This window comes from Oratosquilla oratoria, chromosome 27 (assembly GCF_046742065.1).
Source record: "Oratosquilla oratoria isolate Oo_2021 chromosome 27, ASM4674206v1, whole genome shotgun sequence".
NCBI classification, from domain to species: Eukaryota; Metazoa; Arthropoda; class Malacostraca; order Stomatopoda; family Squillidae; genus Oratosquilla; species Oratosquilla oratoria.
The window spans coordinates 28,344,376-28,356,875 of NC_134803.1; the positions used below are offsets into that span (position 1 = coordinate 28,344,376).

At 41.1% G+C, this 12,500-nt stretch overlaps 1 protein-coding gene across 1 annotated transcript in view; it reads left to right on the top strand.

Annotated features, from left to right (window-relative positions):
* The window catches only part of LOC143039933 (cell adhesion molecule 2-like), a 298,444-nt gene that overhangs the window by 217,041 nt on the left and 68,903 nt on the right, over nucleotides 1-12,500 (top strand). The gene's annotated exons all lie outside the window — the stretch shown is intronic.

A 12,500-nucleotide genomic window follows, 5' to 3' on the forward strand; every position in this document is an offset into this window, starting at 1 on the left:
GAAGGATAGAGTAGAGCTAGATGGTGGAGGAGCGATTGGGGATGGTTCAAGGAGGAAGTCATCAAAGTGTGCAAGGATGGTGTGTGGAGCAAGGGGGGGGGAAGGACAGGAAGGAAATCGAAAGGAAGGGGTAGTGAATGGTGGGATGAGGAAACAATGATGGGTTGTAGAAGAGAAGAAGCGAGCTTTCACTGAGTTACTAAGAAAAGATAAGAGAAGTAAAGCATATGGTAAAGGAGGAAAAGAGGAGAGCAGATGTGAAAGTTGGGGTTACAGTATGGTATGACAGGAAAATTTTGAAAGTAATAAAAAGATGTTTTGGAAAGAAATTTAGAGAGGAAGAGGTTGGCGAATAAAGTATGAGATAGAAAAAGGTTAAAGGTTGCAGATGGAGAGTTGTTAATCTTCCCCCGAATAGAAGGCAGTAAGGGGATGGATGGGCAGAATAGATATTTTAGGGAGTTGCTTAAATGTGAAGGGAGGACTAGGGAAGGAAAAGATAGGTGGCAGTGGGAAATGCTAAGAAAATAAGAGTGATTGAGTGAGGGAATAATAGAGGGAGGAAATTAAGGAAGGATGGAAGTGAAGGCAGTTGTTAAGATGATGAAAGCAGGTAAGGCACCTGGTCTGAATGGATGCCATGCAGAATGTCCTAAAATGAAAGGTGGGTGACAGTGATGGTGGACTGGCTGGTGAGGTTATTTAATGGCGTTTGCTGGAGAGATGGTAGGAGTGCTGGAGGACTGGAGGAGTGCCTGTATAGTTCCACTTTACAAGGGGAAAAAAGGGGACAAGTGTGAATGGTAGTAGTTTCAGAGGGATTAGCTTGCTTAAAGTGTTTTTTTTTTTTTTTTTTAGTGGGGGAAGGCTTATGCCGAGGGTCCTGTATTGAGAGGTTTAGGAGAGGAACAGAGGGAGTAATTGGTTGAGGAGCTGTGTGGATTTAGGACGGGTTGAGGTTGTGTAGATCATATCTTTGTGGTAAGGACAATTATGTTGAGTAAGCTTATAGGAAAGGGGAAAGATGTTTTTTTGGGCTTTTTATGGAATCTGAAAAAAGGCTTACGATAGGGTAGACAGAAAGGCAATTTGGTGAGGCTGATGCAGATATATGGGATAGGAGGGGGAAAGCTTCTAGGTGCTGTCAAGAGGTTTTTACGGGAGTAGTAGTGCTTGTGTCAGGTTTAGAAATGGTGAGCGGTGAGTAGTGGTTCGAGGTAAAGGTGGTGGGACTTCGTCAAGGATGCGTTATGTCACCCTGGCTGTTCAACTTATACAATGGATGGGGTGTAGTGCGAGAGGTAAATGCAAGGTGTAGTGGGTCAGGGATTGGAGAATGGTTAAAGAAAATGGAGAAAAGTGGGAGGTGGAGCCAGTTTGTTGTTTGCTGACGACACTGCGCCTTGTGGCAGAATCGGAGGAGGGACTGTGGAAGTTTGGTGACAGTGTTTGGGAGAGTAGGTGATAGAATGAAAGCGTTAAGTAAGATACAATGTGAGTATAAAAAATTAAGGTGATGAGATATACAAGAGGCTACGTGAAAGTGGCAGTAGACCTGGATGTGTGCATTAAGGGAGAGCGACTCGAGAAGTGGATAGTGTTTAGGATACTTGGGTGCAATTGTAGGCAGGTAAAGGTGGAGTGAAGGGTGGAGGTAGAATGTAGTTTGAGAGAAGCAAGTAAATGCCTTGGTGGGATGAAGAGTGTAATGAGGAATAGACATTTGGGAAATGGATGCTAAGAGGAGACTGTTTGAGCGAGTGATTTTTCCAACGTGCACTGTATGGGGCAGAAACATGGAATCATATGAGAGGATGAGGGAAGGAGCTTGAATGTGTTTGAGATAGAGGTGTTCTGAGTAGTATGATGGGAGGTTACTAGGCTAGATAGAGTGAGAAATGTGGCAGGTGAGGAGAAGAACGGGGGTGGATAAGGGAGCTTGGGGCCCCCCCCCCCCCCCCCCCCCCCCCCCCCCCCCCCCCCCCCCCCCCCCCCCCCCCCCCCCCCCCCCCCCCCCCCCCCCCCCCCCCCCCCCCCCCCCATAGGGTTGATGAAAGAGTATTAGGATGGTTTGGACACATGGAAAGACATGAAAGTGGAAGAAAGACTTATTAATAAGCTATAGGGAAGGCAGAAATGGAAGGGAGGCATATGGTGAACATGAGGGGACGTCCTAGGATGAGGGTGGATGGATGGGGTGAAGGGAAGCTTTGGGGATGAGGGGGATGTCTTGTTGAGGAAGGAAGGGATGGAGTGACAGAAGACAGGGGTGAATGGAGAATGGTTGTATGATGGGATGATGGTGTCGATGCATGAGGTGGAATTGGGCGGGGGGGACGGAGAGGGGGGGTCGCCCGATTTAATGAAGCCGCCTTTTGCTGTGGATGTTGCTGTGTGTTATGGCGACAATGCTTCTGTCCCAGGGCAGTGGAAAAGGTGCAGGGGTTGGACCCGTCATCCAGGAGGTGCTAAGATAAGAGAGGGGTGGGGTGGTGTGGGAAGGGGATTCAGGGATGGAATGGCGTGGAATGATTTTTATGCCTTTTCCATTTTGGCTACATCCCTTGGCGTAAGGGGGGAAAAGCCTTGGTAAGTGTATGTATGAATGTATGTCAATCTGAGTTAATTTTCGAAAATACCTATGAGGTCACTCCTGATTAGAATTGTGTGACTTCAGCAAGAATGAAATTTGCAAAGAGGTCCTCCTTGGTGAAGTGGTTTAAAAGGGATCCCTTTTGATATGGAATCAACCCCTTTGGAAAAAAAAAGACGCAGAAAGTATATGTGAGGCGGGTGATCAATCGTAGCTATTCTCCTATTATTTAATCATTCTATCACATATACATGTGATCCATCCGCTCAGCCTGAATGAAAAGTGGGATCCTTTTTGTATAGATTTTTTTTTTTTTTATTGCAGGGAGAGGAATTGACAGTGCTAATTTGTGTCAAATAGTGTCGATGTGTCAGATAATCTAACTACATGTGGGAAACTTTTCTTTTTTCTCCTCTTTTCTTAATTTCTTTTTTTTAACTTTGACTGTTGGTTCTTCACAAAGATTGGCTTGCAGTGGATAAAGTGGTAGCTCACTGGATAAGAAAATTGAAGTAGAAGAAAAAACAATGGTAAAGGTAGCTGGCATTACAGCTGTAGTAGTAGTGGTGGTGGCAGAGATGTAGAAACAATTAGCCATTATCATAGACGGCTATGGTGCTGGTGATGGTAGTAGGAGAGGGCAGGGTAGATAGTTGGATAGGACTTTCGTCCTACTATATTGTAACTGGTAGAGAATAGAAATCAATAATCATCAACGAGAAACTAGAAAGTAGCAGTGGCACAAAATGTTAGTGGTACTAGAAATATTACAATAATACTGGTGGAAAGAACATTCTCAGTAGCATCTATTGAATGTTTTTGCAGAAGCTATTGTGGATAGCAGATGTAGTGTTTTCATATCTTTAACATTAGGTAATTCGAGCAGTACGGTTATTATCAGTCGTTAAGGATTATAAAGATTAAAAAAAAAAATAAAAGAGCGTTAGCGACGAACAGCGTTGATGATGAAGATGGAGACGAAGACAAAGACACAAGACGATGATGCGTGAAGGACGCATGATAAATGGTAAAGATGACGACAGTGGATGGACGAATGATTAATAGATGAAGACATAAGACCAAAGGTATTTACAGAAGAAGTAGACAATAGATAAAGAGTATGATGAAAAGGTCAGGACAGGTCAACACGAAGACGACGATGGTGATGACGCAAAGGAAATGGCAATGACGTCAGTGACGGACGAAGATAAAGATGAGGACGTAAGACCAAAGTTATTTTACAACAGAACAGACAATACATTTAGTGAGTGTATGGGTATAGAGGTCAGGACTGTAGTAGGAAACACCAGATTAAATAATCTTTTTTATTGTGTGATTAAAAAAAAAATATCGAGAAAAATAACATCACCAAGTAAACTTTTGTTGGAAGACGGAAAACAAAAAGGAAATATATAAAAAAAAAATTAAAAATAATTAAAAAAAAAGAAAACTATGGCCACGAGGAAAGTAGATTTTCTGCAAGCAAAGATAAAACGCGTCGGCACACAACACAAGTTGAGGTCTAAGTTTTGAAGAAGTAAGATGAGATTCGTAAGCGCACAAAAACAAAAACAAAATAAAACAAGTTAAGGTGAATGGCAAGGGGGTAAGGAGCTGTGGTGGGAGGGATGGCAGGAGATTTAGAAGTCTGAGAGGAGGAAGGGAAGTCAGGAAAGGGAAAGGGAGGAAGGAAGTGGAGAAGGAAAAAAGAGAGAGCGATAAGGGGAAAAAAGAGCATGATGATAATAAGTAACAAGAACATTAACAAACAACATAAGATGAAGTCAAGGAAAAGAATAACTGTAACCTAATACCACCAACAACTTCGTCAGTCACTACTAATTCCACTACTACTACTACTAATACTACTACTACTACTACTACTACTACTACAACTACTACTACTACTACTACTACTACTACTACTACTACTACTACTACTACTACTACTTCTACTGCTACTACTACTACTACCACCACCTCTACTACTAATACTACTTTTTTTCTTTTTTTTAACACGACCTCCCTCCTCGTGGAATTGTGCGTGTGGTGGATTGTGAGCAGGATCTCGTCTCCCACAGACACAGTTCTTTGGCCCCTCTCCCGCCAATGACTGTAGGCGACGGCCCTTTTATTTATTCTATCTATTTATTTGTTTTTTATGTCATGCCATAATACTAATTTTCATTCTTCCTATGGTCAACCACCGTCTGATCAAAATTTAGGTTTTGTACATGTGCTGATATGGGCGGTGGTCAGTGGGGACTTGGTACCTCTCTGAACATTAGGAGGGCTGATCTTTCCTACTACTACTACTACTTATTATACTACTACTACTACTTCTATACTACTACTACTACTTACTCCTACTACCACTACTACTACTACTACTACTACTACTACTACTACTACTACTACTACTACTCTACTACTAATCCTTCTGCTATTACTTCTACTACTCTACTACTAATATATATAAAAAAAAAGACCTCCATCCTCGTGGAACTGTGTGGTTGGATGCAGCAGTGTCTGTCTCCCACAGACACAGTTCATTGGCCCCTCTCCCGCCAATGACTGTGGTCGACGACCCTTTTATTTATCTATTTTATTTATTTGATTATTTTTAAAAATGCCTAATACTACTACTACTACTTCTACTATTACTACTTCTACTACTACTACTACTACTCTACTACTATACTATTAGCTATACTACTATACTACTATTACTACTACTACTACTACTACTACTACTTTTATAATTACTCCTACTACTACTACCTACTATTACTACTACTATCCTACTACTTACTACTACTACTACTAACTACTACTACTACCTACTAATACTACTAACTACTACTACTACAAACTAATACTTTCTACTATACTACTACTTTACTTACTACTACTACTAATACTACTACTACTACTTACTACTACTACTGCTGCTGCTGCTGCTGCTGACTACTAATACTACTACTACTACTAACAACTACTAGTATACTTACTACTACTGCTACTACTACTACTATTATATCTACTACTACTTCTACTACTTACTACTACTACTACTACTTCTACTACTACTACTACTTTTACCAATTCTACAATTACGATCCCTACTACTACCACTACCAAACCTACCGCAATCGCTATCACCACCACTGTTACCACCATCATTTCAACCACCAGTTCTATTCCCACCATGATTACCCTGTACTATTACCAGCATTACCATCACCATTACCCTCACATCTCCTGCTATCCTATGTAAGGCCTGTCGATTGCATAAGGTTTATACAATGAGTTAGGCATTTTTGTAACAACCCAATAGATCAATGCCATGCAGCATTCTTGTATTATTTGAGACCAATCTCGACTGAATAATTTTTTTAGCACTTTTAATTTCAATTATTCTTTCTGTTTCTTTTCTTATGTTTCTCTTTTTATCGTCCTCTTTTGAGCAATTTTACCGCCATGGGTTGAAGCGTTAATTTTCGACAACTAAATTTGGTATGTCATTACCTCTTCCATTACAATAGTAATTTATTGCCATTATCGCTACTATTGGGTTCGTGGACCACTACTTCATATCTGTCTACTTACTACTACCACAAATACCACTAGCACCACTAATAGAACTTTTACTATCACTGTCACTACCAACGGTCATTATTGCCCCCAGTCTAAATATTAAACTCCTACTATCTCTCCTACAACCCACCTCCATTATTATCATTATCAGTAGCGCTCGCACCACCCACCAACCCCAACACCAATATACTCACCACCGGTAATTAATCATAAACAAAATATACAAAAAAAATACCAAGCAACATAAAAAAAAAATCAAAAACAGCACAAAAGATAGAAAAACTAAAATTCCATTCGCAACAAATCCTGTAACACGTACTAGATACAACCGCATTATCACTGCCCCCCCCCTCCGCCCCCCCCCACTTCCCACACCCTCAAAAAATTTTTGTTGGGAGGGGGCGGTAAGGGGGAGAAGGAATGGGTGGGGGAGGGGGATGGGAGAGGAGCATTGAGGACAATAAGGGCGCCTAAAAAAAGGGCCCTACCAGGAAGGCCCTGAGTTCCCGAAAAAGGGCCGCGGGCCGGGGGCCATTTACACGTTGTATTCCGTGTTATGTACTCGTTAATGGACTCGGGTCTTCGGGGTCGCCGCCATTCGCAGCCTATTTATTGCGCTCTCGGCGTCCTTTCATTACGCACTCCGGGGTCGTCCGATGGGATACGCGGGGGCCCTCGTGACGATGGCATGGGGGTGGTCGCTGTGTCCACAGGAGGGCATGAGAGCCACCGTGGGAGTGAGTAGAGGCCAGTGGAGTTTGTGGACCCCCAGGGGAATGTGATACCATATGGGGGTAAGTTGGGAGAGTGGGGATCCTGTGGGGTGTGTGGGTCACGGCAGAGTTCAAGGGGGGGGGACCTCCGTTGGAGTGTGATTTGGATCCCCAGGGTGGAGTGGAGGACGGGAAATAAGTGTGATAAGGAAGTACAAGAAGTTAGGATTGTTCTGTTAGGTATTAGACTAGGAAAGAGGTGATATATACAGGGTAGAGTAAGAGATAAACTGCTTGCAATAATGAATGTGCCAGGAGAGGTAGCAGGGAGACGTGGAAGAAAGGAAGGGGTTTGCGTTGTTGAAGGTGAAGAGTTGAAGAGAGGGTTCATGTTGGAGAGATGAAGACAAGGAAAGAAGTTTGCTGAGGAGAATCTGCAATGTGTAAATGAAAAGGAGAGGTTTTCCAAGGTTGCTTGTTCCGGCACAGGAAGAAGCTCCGTATAGAGGATTGAGCGAAAGGAATGGGGTTGCGTGTCAGGAGGTGGAGACAAAGAGGAGGTTGCATTGCAACTGAGGTGTTTTGTCTTCGGGGCCGTGAGGAGTAATATTGTCGATTCGGGTAATAAACGCGCAATCGATGTCCTCGGTGGTAACAAATGAAAACCAACCTGTTCAGTACGGCGATCGTTGTGTGTGTTTGAGTGTGTGTGTGTGTGTGTGGTGTTGTGTGTGTGTGTGTGTGTGTGTTGTGAGTATGTGTGTGTGTGTGTGTGTGTGGGTGTGTGTGTGTGTGTGGCATGTGTGTGTGTGGTGTGTGTGTGTTGTGTGTGTGTGTGTGGTGTTGTGCGTGCGTGCGTGCGTGCGTGCGTGTGCGTGTGTGTATGTGTATGTGTGTGTGTGTGTGTGCTGTGTGTGTGGGTGTGTGTGGGTGTGTGTGTGTGTGTGTGTGTGTGTGAAGTGGTGTGGGTGTGTGTGTGTGTGCGCGTCGTGTGTCGTGTGTGCGTCGTGTGTGTGTATTACTTTACCCACAGTGTCCTATAGCAAGGTGTTCAGAAGGAACTGGAAAATATCAAAAATCCTGGTTTGGCAATTAGTTTTGTCCAGGCCAGTCTTGACCATCAATCAGAACAAAAGCATGTGCTTAAACAGTTGATAACACAAAGATCAGGAAAAAACAAATCGAAAACATACACAATTTTATCATAGAGTCTACTATTTTTCAGCATATACAAGGAAGAAGAGGAGGGTAAGGCAGATAATACTCTTTCCAAGAATCTTCAAACTTATTAAAGGAGAATGTACAAGTTAAACTTGACTTATTTTTCTCAGTTCCAAACCTTTACATTTGACTCTGAAATACAGATGTAGATACTTACTCTATTCTACCATAACAAGAAGAACTCCTTCAAATTGGTTCTCAGAAATATGCCTTTGAGACCAAAGGTCACGCTTATAAAAGCCGACACGTTATAATCAGATAAACGTACACTGTACATCTGGGAATTTGTTCTTTTCTGGACTTTGTATACATCGGCACGTCGGACCACGAATCCATCAAGGCGCCTTCTTTAATAACTAATAACAAAAAACTTCATCAATTAAATGGTCCATCGAAAAACCAACACCAAATAAACACAAGCTTCCCTATCGAGTGGAAAATATGGCCAATACTAAAACCCTAATTACCAATAATAATGAAAGAAGACTAACGGTACTAGGGGCTATATTTTCATGGAAATACGGTCCAATGTGAACATGAGCAAAAGATTTTCACGTTCTTTCCAGTTTTATACAATTTCGGCAGGAGCCATTTATCTTTCAATGATGTCTAAGTATTTCTACAAGTCTGACTTATCCTCGTTGCCACCCACTTCACATTAAAATCCTTACTTCCCACATCCTAATAACTAATAAATTCTTGCACCTCTAAAACTGCATAAGAGACGTGCAAAAAAAAAAATAAAAAAAAAAAAAAAAAAAGTATTTTACGCTAAACTAATATGAATACATATTCATAGATTATTCTTGCTACACCGACAGGACTTACGGTACTCTCTTATGGAGAAAAGAAAACGTTCTAGATGTTATTGACAGAAGTTACCAAGAGGATTTCCAAAGTACTTGTATCAAATGTGGAAAAGAAAACATTAAATACACAACAATAGTTTTATTTTTTGACCAGGCATGCATACACACACATACACAAAAATACACAAAAACGTAAAAACACACAAACACACAAAAAAACATAGAAACACAAAAACACAAAAACACAAAAACATAAAAGCACAAAAACACAAAAACACAAAAGCACAAAAACACAAAAACAAAAACACAAAAATACCAAAACACAAAAACACAAAGACACAAAAACACAAAAACACAAAAACACAGAAACAAAAACACAATAACACTAAAACGCAAAAACACAAAAACACAAAAACACAAAAACACAAAACACACAAATACCGAAACACACAAATACATAAACACAAAAATACAAAAATACAAAAACACAAAAACGTAAAAACATAAATCACAAAAACACAAAAACACAAAAACACTAAAACGCAAAAACACAAAAAACAAAAACACAAAAACACAAAAATACAAAAACACAAAAACGCAGAAACATAAAACATAAAAGCACAAAAAACACAAAAACAAAAACTAAAATAAAAACAAAGAACACAAAAAACACTATCACACACACCACACTAAACAGGGGTCCCTACCAAGCAATGTTCTCTTCGAAGAGGTACTCTTAAGCCTGACCTTTACACAAAAGTTATGCAATATGTCCCTATAAAATAATAATAATAGTAATAGTAATAATAATAATAGTTATCATTACCCACATAATTTGTGAATAGATTCTTAGAATGAATAAAAAAAAATAGATAACCACATCACGTGATTTGGAGGTTGTGTAGATTCTGATACACGCAACACACAGCTGAAGGGTAGTGGTTGGTTTTAGTCCATTCACAATTTTCAAATGTGAATTGTGCGCCGTTTTTAGTTCGACTTTCTGATACTATATACGAAGCAACCACAGCCTCATACGTTGTTTTGGTCTCGACTTTGTCCACTGGAGACTATAATAGCTTAAGAAGGTTTCCACACCAGTGTTGGGATTTGGTATGTGAAGTTGCCAGTGTACGGATCTCACGGTCACAGAGTTATCAATCAGTATCATACTCCAGGTAGTGTAAGTACGTGTTTCGTTGTAACCCTTTTAAACAAAAAAGGACGGAGCTGGAGCTGGAAGGGGAAACGAAGCAAAGAGAGGAGGGGACGTAGAAGGAGTAGGAGGAGGTAAAGAAAGAGGTGGTGAAGAAAGAATAGGAGGCAGAAGAGGAGAATAAAGTAAAGAAAGAGGAAGAAGAGGAGGAAGTGTGTGCCGAACAGGAGGAAGAAGGGAAGGACGAAGCAATGACGATGAACGAGAAGAGACGTGAGAAAGATAGAAAATGAAAAATAAGGAAGTACGGAAATGTAAGAAATAAAGTAGAATAAGAGAGAGATTGATGAGAGGGAAACTGAACAAAGCTCAGCACGAAAGATAAAACAAAAATAGCAGAGGAAAAAACAGAAAATCAAGACAAAAAAGTGAAAAATAGAACAAAAGAAAAAAAAAAACTCAGATATAAAACAAGAACTTAAGTACAAAAAAAAAAAAAAAAAAAAAAAAAGCAAGAGTCCAGTGGAAGTAACCAAAGCCTAAACCAGAGAAAGTAAACAAAGACACAATACTTGTCAAGAAGGTCGGATCTGAATCTATACGCGCGTGTGTCCTAGGGTTGGATTGTCCACCGGAGCGTACGCTAGCGACCTTTAACAGTACTCTAGTGGGCACTAAACCCCAAAGTTTATGTACTGATAGTCGGGCGTGCCCTCCTCACACTCCCACCCACCCTCTCCCGTCCCTTCTATCGTGTCTCCGTCTGGAAACGTTTCTGGGCAACTGATAGGAGGGTGAAAGAGGCGATTGTTGTTTGCAATTATTGACTGAAGACATTTGCGCACAAGTGTCAAGGGTGTAGGTGAGATGAACCTCTTTAGGGCTCAATTACTTGATACAGAGGGTTGTTGTAGAAGGTGCCCCATCCTGCAACATGTGCGTGGAAGGGTCTGGTGTTCACGAACTAATAAGTTCATGTGTACATGTGCTATTGAAGACACTCAGCCGTGACCCATGATTGGAACTATATGAATATATCTTTTGTTGTTACTGATATATTTCTTTCCATAGTGGGATCGTACGGTAACCCAAAGGATACCCTGAATTCAGAGTCCGGGGACTCGTTGCGGTTTTGCTGCTTTGGTTTCAGATACCATTGGTCAGGTGCCGCTCCAACGTCGGCCTAAATATAAAATAAAAAATAAATAAAAAATAAAAAAATAAAGAAATAAAAGAATAATAGGATGGTGAATTATGTAATGGTTTCTTATAATGAAAGTAATTATTAGGAAAAAAAAAAGGCCATGCAGTAAAAATGACACTATATATTCAAACAGTTCTAATGTATCATTGGTAACATTTAGATGTCCTCAGTTAAACAGATATAACGCCACGTAGACATACGCACGTACACATGCGCACACACACACAAACTCAACCGTTGCATACACACATGAAAATGCACAAACACTCACGTATATACGCATAAACACACAAGGCACCAAACACACTCGTAAATACAAGCAGACACACAAGAAAACCTAGGAGACGGTATTCCACGAGCGTAAATACGCATTTGTCTAAAGAATATGAAGAAATACAGCTTTTTATGTATCTGCATATTTACCTGGAGTAGTTTAGAAACTGATATATCCCAAGTTAGAACAATACATGAATTAATATCTAATTAGGATAATAGAACAGGAATATAGCACAAGTTGCACTACTGGCGTAATCAGCACGACGATCTTGCATTCGTTTAGCCCCAAACTCCAAATGCATAGGGCCGTAGCTACGTGCCTTCTGGCTCCTCACAGAGCTGGTGAGCAGTTGAATTTGAAGCTAAGTAAGATCAACTGGAAAGTAAGAGACAGGACCCATGAGCGTTGCTCATTTCCTGTATACTAGTTAGATAAACACACACACACACACACACACACACACACACACACACACACACACACACACACACACACACACACACACACACACACACACACACACACACACACTCGTGGCGCAGTGGTAACGTTCCCGACTGCCACTTCGGCGATCCTGGTTTGAATCTCGCCCAGGGCTGAAATAATTTCAGTATCGCTGTGCTGCAAATAGTTACTCCAACTCTCGTTGGCCGGGGGTTGAGGGTGTGTGTGCGTGTAAGGTCACAGCATTACCCATAGCTCGGTCATATATGAGCTCTGAGTTCTCTTCCGGGAGGGAAATAGCTGTCAATCACGAGTCCAACACGTGATCCAAGGCCATGGTGAATCACACATACACACGCGCGCGCACGCACATACACACTCCGGAGTGAATGCGTAAACAAGCGCTTATACACTAGATTCCAATATTTATAACAACCTGTAGAAGTTTCCACGAGGAAATACTTTATTCTTTTTTGTATTTTTTCT